The sequence below is a fragment of the Rhagoletis zephyria genome, unplaced genomic scaffold (assembly GCF_001687245.7).
Source record: "Rhagoletis zephyria isolate East Lansing unplaced genomic scaffold, Rhagoletis_zephyria_1.1 Rzeph_scaffold_01133, whole genome shotgun sequence".
Classification (NCBI taxonomy): domain Eukaryota; kingdom Metazoa; phylum Arthropoda; class Insecta; order Diptera; family Tephritidae; genus Rhagoletis; species Rhagoletis zephyria.
Window position 1 is genome coordinate 81516 of NW_016158217.1, and position 8365 is coordinate 89880.

The following is an 8365-nucleotide window of genomic DNA, read 5'->3' on the forward strand; positions in this document are numbered from 1 at the left end:
TATATTCTGGACTGACAAACAGAGCAGATTGTCGGAGGGACTAGGAGTTGCCGGCGGCGGTGTGTGGGTGCTATTGTGTTTGTTTGTGTGTCTATTGTTGTGTTGTGTTGGGGTGTGGGTGTGTTGATTGTGTGCTGCCCGGGTGGGTGGTGGTTTGCCGTGGAGGCGGTCCGGTTCGCACAGCAAGGGACCACGAACGACGTGGTCCATTGCCGGTGCGTACGTAGGCCTGAGCAGTTACGGAGGTGACTCCACCCGTCACAGGCATTGCACCTGACTGAGGTGGAGTTTGTATGCAGTCGTCTCTGGCATACGCTGCAGGTGTAAATTTCTGGCCGTGGATTAGACCCTATACCAGCCCTGAGCAGAAGGGTACGGAGCAGATTTAGCCCTAGAATCGAGCAACGTTTGATGGATTTCGCCGAACTAAACGGGGTTAGATCGCCGAAACAACAGCCCTTGGTCGGGTAAAAACCGAGTCATTCCGGTACGTAGAACCGGTTGTCGTGGAAATCATTTAGGGTGTTCACAGTTCGTTCCAAATTGTGTCTCAAAATGTAGACTTAGCATCAAAATGTGAGCACCCTTTTTACCAGTCGTCGCAAAATCGTATAAAAACTTTTCTGGTGTAGCCAGACATTTCTTGTTTTCGTGCATTTTTTATAGGTCGCCTTCGATTGTAATTATTTAACTTAGGTATCAATTCCTAATTTTTGTTATTTCTTTCCCTTGATTTGTTTCTTTTCATCAGAAATTGCGCTCAAATTAAATGAAAATACAGAAAACGTGCCTAATAAATAAAAAACTTTGATAAGTATTGCCGTAATGCCACCCTGCTGCGAGGTTGCAAAATGTAGAGGCGTAAAAAATATACCTTTAATGCATTAAGCATCATGCCATCAGCTGTTTTTCTTACTAGCAAATAGTTGCTAGTAAAAATGTATCCAGTAAAAGTCCAGTAAAACTTGCAAGTTCAGCTGTAATTTTTGCTCTCTCAATTCTCTCTCTTTTGCTGGTTTCTTGCAAGTTTTTGCGTACGAAAACGACATCCAGTAAAAACCAGTAAAACTAGTACTGGATTTTACTGGATAGTGCGTACGCGAACAGGGCTATTATTTTAAAATGCTTACAAGCGTCAGAAAAAAATCATGGCCGACGAATTGAGAGAATGATTTTACCTTCTAATGTTTTTATCATGGTTCCTTCTTTAAAAAAATGCGCAGACTGTTTGTTTATCACAGAAGCGTGAGCACAAGCAATACGAAAATAAGTCAAAGGAGTGAGAAGGAAAAATTTTATGACTTTTGCTACTTCGACTTGAGTTTTTAAACACTGCTTTTGCTGGCATTATGAAATCTCTATCAAAATCAAGTTACCAGCTACAAAAAATCTAATAATATAAAAATCTCGTGTCACGGTGTTAGTGGTCGAACTCCTACTAAACGGCTGGGCCGATCTATATGAAATTTTTTGTGTATATATGGTAGGTATGAGAATCGGATGTAAAGTATATTTCATTCCGCTAGGCGCAGGGGGCGTGGTACCTCCCATACAAACCGAATTTTTCTTACGGCATACATCTGCAAGTGTTCATGGTAGAGTACTCGAACATGGTATGGAGATATATGAAAACAATCCCATACTCTTAGAGAGTATTTGGGCTATTTGAAAAGGGGGCGTGGCGCCTTTCAAACTAAGGGTGGGTAACTCTGTAAATTTTGGTGTGTTGACTCAGTAACTCCAACTCACTTTAATGAGTCAGCACAGTGAGCTGGCACAAGTGTGCTATCGCACACTTGGTATGTACATCGAAATTTTTGATGATGTTAGTAATCGAAATCGATTTAGAAAAGATTATCTTTAGCTTCTGTTCGTAGCTGGCCGGCAAAATTTTAGAAAGCTGATTTCAACTGGTGAGTTCATTTGCAAAATAATTCCCCTTGGATGTATTAACTTCTAGCCCAGTTATGCATACTTAGCTTTGCTTGAGAGTTGTCATACAAGAATCTGTTAAATGGGGTATGCATGTAAGCGGTTACCCAACGCATAGCACTTCACATGTAGAATTCTGTTTGGTTTTGATTTTAACGTAAAAATGGTATAACAGTGCAAGTATGCATAACTGGGCTATTCGCCTTGCTTCTTGTTAAATTTGGAAATCGTATATTCAATTGATGGTTAGTCTAGTGATGCCATCTATTATGGTACTTTTTGGAAGATCGTATTGTGTGAATGTGTCAGCTCATCAATTGAGTTACCACATCGACACAGTTCTAAACAATGCAAGCCGCACCGAGCTATGCAAGTGTCAGCACATCAACTGAGTTACCATATCGACTCTGTAGCACACTGAGCTATACATTTTCAGCACATAAACTGAGTTACTGAGTTAAAAACTTTTTCAGAGGTGAGTCTGAGCGTGCGGCACAGTTCTAAGAGTCAGCACAGTAAATCAGCACAGTTCTGAGTTACCCACCTCTAATCCAAACCCACTGAAACTATTACGTATCTTTGTATGCATATACACGTTATTTAAGACGACAGTGGTAATATACCTTCCACACAACCACCAAACCGTAATATTAGAAGATAAATGCGCCACTGAAAATCATGACCGAGTACTGTTGGTGAAAATGTTGGACCCAAATGTTTCAATACAAAAAAAAATATTTTGGGCGGGACGAAGTTCGCCGGGTCTGCTAGTATACATATGTATATATCAGCCTCATTGCGAGAGTCGTGCCGAATGCAAGTCGTTTTTCGAGAGTCGAATCGTATCGAAAATTTAGCGTCATTGCCTAAAATTTCCACTCGACTAGTGTATTAAAACGGAAGAACTTGGCAGCACTGCATAGTTTTCGACAATTTTCGTCGTTTACTTATTTCAGCACGACAGTAGACAATGCTAATGTTGTCGAGTCGTACAATTCAGCCTAATTTACGACTTACGCAATGAGGCTGATTATTTTTCAACTGCCTTTGAAAAAATTTCAAACGGAGTTTAAAGCGAAAATTCAGTCATTTTTATCAAATAAAAAATGAAGGGCGCGTTCACAAATGCCTCAAGCCAAAGCATCAGAATTTTTATTTCTAAACTAATGATGGAAATGTTTTACGCAACTAAGTTCAAATTCGGCTTTTTACCGTGGTTGCGCATATATGACAGTTTTTCTCAGTTCTTCCGTTGCTCTCTCATCTGAGTGGTTGACAAACTATCAAATTGTTGGCAATATTTATCAAGATAAAAGCTCCAAGAGCAATATGCGGTCTCCATTGGCGATGTATTGCCTGATAACATTATTATCAAGCTAAGCCTGTGGAGACAGCAAGTTAAGCAAAAACTTTTACCTGCGGAGACGGGCCGTAAATAGGGAATGGCAAAAGTTTTAGAGATGGCAAGAATTTGTGGTAGTAGTACACTTTAGTGGAATCAGGTCAAAATCGACAATGGAGAGTGGTATCAATCGACGCGTCTTAACGCCAGTAATAATTATCCGAGAGCAGAAACTAACATTTTTTTTATTCATTAAAGAGTTATTTGCAAAAACACAGTTGCACCAGTTTTCCTCCATCTTATTTACATAAACTAACTTCACAGATTGGGTAAAAGTGCACTTTAGCGAAGGTAGGTCAAAATGGACGAAAAAAATTCGGGAGGGGTATCAATCGACGCGTCTTAACGCGAATAATAACAATCCGAGACAGGAAATTAAGATTTTTAATTCATTGAAAAGTTATTTGCAAAAAACACTTGCACTTTCCGCACTATGTTTCGATGAATTTCACACAAATGAAAAGAAGAAATGAACTTAATTTAACACGTATTTATTAGTTTTTATACATTTGTGATGTTTTAAGTGTACACTTTCGCGAAATTCTGTATTTAATAGCAATATTCCGGTGATGAAAATCCGCACAACAATCTTGGGTAGTTAATATAAATAACATGGAGAAAAACTAGTGTTGCCACTCTATTAAAAATCAAATGGAACTAAATTGCTGCTGCCACTCGACTACAAATGTTTTTGTAAATCGAACACCTTTCTGCGTAGGCGGCCTTCGGCCGCGCTTAGGGATTATAACCCTCAGGCAGTAGAATTCTCCTTTCTGTGTTCCAAAGAAAGGAGGCTGAACACCTTTTGCAGAGAACACCTTTCTGCGTAGGCGGCCTTCGGCCGCGCTTAGGGATTATAACCCTCAGGCAGTAGAATTCTCCTTTCTGTGTTCCATAGAAGGGGGGCTGAACACCTTTTGCAGAGAACACCTTTCTGCGTAGGCGGCCTTCGGCCGCGCTTATGGATTATAACCCTCACTACCTAGAATTCTCCTTTCTGCGTGCGAAGAAAAGGAACAAAAGTATATTTCTTGTGCATTATTTGGGTGTTTTTAAAGAAAGAGGGGAAATATTTCGAACGGATACATTTAAAAAACAACCGCTACTTTGGTACCAACCTTTTCTATTTTCGTGCGCAACACGCACATACAATTTATTAAAAATGAATTCATGCGAAAATTGTAAGCTAAACGTAACTTCATTCCTAAGAATGGATGAAGACGAACTGAAAGTGTTTCTTATTAACCATGGTGTTTCAAAAACCGAGATATCTTTTCCGAATTGTGGAAGTGCCTGTACCGTATAGAGAAACTTTTTTGTTTGCTACACAAGCCGAACGGTAACCAAGAATAAAGTAGCAAAAAAGGTTACGTGCTCATTTAAGAGCAGCATATACAGCGGTACATTTTTTTCCGGCTCCCACCTCACCGTGGACCAAATTTGTCGATTCGTAGTGTTTTTTATTACGATGAATCACCCCAAAACCGACTTCCTCCAGGAGGAAATAGGCATCGCCCGACATACAGTGGTCGACTGGACGAATTTTACGCGAGAGGTGTTGATGGAATGGGCAATTGAAAATAGCGACGGTATGCTAGGTGGTGAGGGGAAAGTGGTAGAAATCGACGAGGCAATGATGGGCCGCAGGAAGTACAATCGTGGAAGATGGATTGAGGGACAATGGGTTTTCGGTGGCAGTAGAATTCTCCTTTTTGTGTTCCAAAGAAGGGGGGCTGAACACCTTTTGCAGGGAACACCTTTCTGCGAATTTTACGCGAGAGGTGTTGATGGAATGGGCAATTGAAAATAGCGGCGGTATGCTAGGTGGTGAGGGGAAAGTGGTAGAAATCGACGAGGCAAAGATGGGCCGCTGGAAGTACAATTGTGGAAGATGGATTGAGGGACAATGGGTTTTCGGTGGCAGTAGAATTCTCCTTTCTGTGTTCCAAAGAAGGGGGGCTGAACACCTTTTGCAGAGAACACCTTTCTGCGTAGTGATCCCCGTGGAAGACCGTACTTGAGACACCCTGTTTCGAGTAATAAAGGAAAAAATTGCCCTTGGGTCCGTGATATACAGTGACTGCTGGAAAGCATATGATAGTTTGAAGGAGCATGAAAATGTGAACCACAGCGAAAATTTTGTGGATCCAACCACGAGGGCGCACACGCAAAACATCGAGCGACATTGGCGGGAACCCCGGTCAAAAGTGCCACAATACGGAAGAGTGGAGGAGCACTTTGAGGGCTACATTGCAGAGTTCCTCTTCCTGCGCAAGTATCCAACTGCCGGTGAATGGATTCACAATATTTTCAAGGCAATAGGCTGTTTGTATGCACCAGATAATTAAATAAAGTTGTAAGTCAACAATAGGAAAATCAACCGTAAATAAAATGAATTTCAAAGTTTTATTATTTTTAATAGAGTGGAAGCACCAGTTTTCCTCCATGTTATTTATATTAACTACACAAGATTGTTCTGCGGATTTTCACCATTGGAATGTTGCTATTAAATACAGAATTTCGTGACAATGTTCACTTAAAAACATGACAAATCTATAAAAACTAATAAATACGTGTTAAATTAAGTTCATTTCTTCCTTTCATTTGTGTGAAATTCATCGAAACATAGTGCGGAAAGTGCAAGTGTTTTTTGCAAATAACTTTTCAATGAATTAAAAATCTTAATTTCCTGTCTCAGATTGTTATTATTGGCGTTAAGACGCGTCGATTGATACCACTCCCGAACTTTTTCCGTCCATTTTGACCTACCTTCGCTAAAGTGCAATACTACCACAGATTGTTGTGCGGATTTTCACCGTCGAAAAATTTCAATATTTCAACTAAAACGGAGTTTCGTAAAAGTTTGCACTTGAAACATCACAAATGTACAAAAACTAATGAATGCTTGTTAAGTTGAGCTAATTTTTTCCATTTATTTGCGTCAAATACAAGTCAAAACATAGTGCGAAAAGTGCAAGTGTTCTTTGCAAATAACTCTTTAATGAATTAAAAACGTTAACTTCCGCTCTCGTATTAATATTATTATTCATGTTAAACGCGACGATTATTACCCCTCTCGAATTTTTTCATAAATTTTGGCCTACTTCCGCTAGAGTGCACTTATCGAATTTTGATAACGCTTTCCGTGGATTGGAAAATAGGAAATTTTGACGGATCAAAGTAAAAATTTTACATTTGTGGTAAATACGAACGTCAGAATTTTACCTAGTTCATGGGCAGACGTGGGCACTACCCCAAACAAGCGTTAATAATTAATTTTGCATGCTGACGCGTTCTTATCGTTACGCTCTCGCTTGTATACGTTTTTATGCTTTTGGTTTTGAGCGTGGCTCGTTCTCTGCCCAGCTCATGGGGCTAGGTAAAATTTTGACAGCTTATAAACATGTATACACATCAAGAATGATAGAATACAAGATTGCGCCAATGAGAGGATTTTTGAGCGTAATTTTTGCGTGACGTCATCTTAGTGCAATTGCGAGAGAGAAATGCCAAAACGCAGCAGTGGCAACGCCAGTCTCAGTCTGCTCAAGTAACTTGCTGACAATTCTTTTGTTTTTCCTGTGCTGAGCTCTTTCCGCATGCTGGGAATCCCCCAGATTTTCTTCGTAAATGGTAGGCACCGCACCACGTTTTAACGACGAAGTTTTGCAAAACCTAAGGCATTTACAAAAACAATATTAAATGCAATTAATATGAAAATACACAATATGTTACCCATTTCGAACTCTGTATTATTTTAAATATCTTCACTAGTAAAGTGCTTCATGCACACAGCTCGATTTGGTGTTTAATGCATCTCATCGCCGGCAGAACTGCTCTCACTTTTTCGCCAAATTTGCGTCCGTAGGAAACGAAAAAAAACTTATATCGCACGCTTTCCTTTTTTTTCACTATTACACTTTGCCACGGCACACTTCATTTTGCTTTGTAATGTCTCAATAATTGTTAAAAACCACGCAGAAATATTAACGCACATATATTAAAATTTTTATTTGGTTTTTTCGTATGCCCACAATCAACAATTACACCAAGATGACGTCACGCACACAGCCGATTCGGTCAAAATCACAAAGAGCGGATTAGCGGTACCTCTATTTCTCAATCTCTATTTCTTTCAATCGTGTATACACATAATATTGCTTGACGGTAATGAAGAATGAATATGAAAATTAAAGCTGAAAAAGCACAAAAAAAGCGTACGTTACTTCGCAAGTTATGAAATAAATATAAGTTTGAACAATTTCAGCAACACACAAAAATAGAGCTTTCGCACGAGCGTTTGTTTGGTTTTTCAACTATCAAAATTTTACTCTGCATTTGGCACAGCAAAATTCAATTTATTTGTACGCCTTAGCAGATTTTTCCACCCCGTCTCACCACGGAGAAAATAGTTACCAATTGACACAGGCCCTATAATCGACATTTCGTATGGCTGCTTCTAATGTAGCGTTTTTACTGCATTTAAAATGCACTAAACTCAAAACAAATCATTGATCGCGTTCATAAGACGTAGTTGTTGCCTAACCGTTGGCTATTTATCTTAGAAACGCACAGTTGAGTAGTTCCGCTCAGTTGGCAACTTTCCGCCATTTTTTCCAGCGGACAATTTCTTCGCTACCTGAACTCAACGTGTTGTGCTTAGCTAAACAGATGATCGAAAATACTTACGCCGCTTATATTAAATTTTGTTAGATGGCAGTTGCAAAAAAAATTGTTCTATTTTATATTACTGATGTGATAGAGAGCGTGTGTAAATCGGTAACAAAGTTCGCGGCGAGTAAATTTTTGATGACTATGAGGTGAACAAAATTTCAGTAGCTCATGAGGCTAGTGAAATTTTTGACAAATGCACAGAAAATTTGGATAATCGCAAATATTGTTGATGTGCGTAATTTTTCGTTAAATAAAAGCTCAAATTGATGAATTGCAATCAACGATGGTAGATGTTTTCTTAAAATATTAATTTCACTTCAATTTATAATATTTTATTCCACATAAATCTGCGGTTAT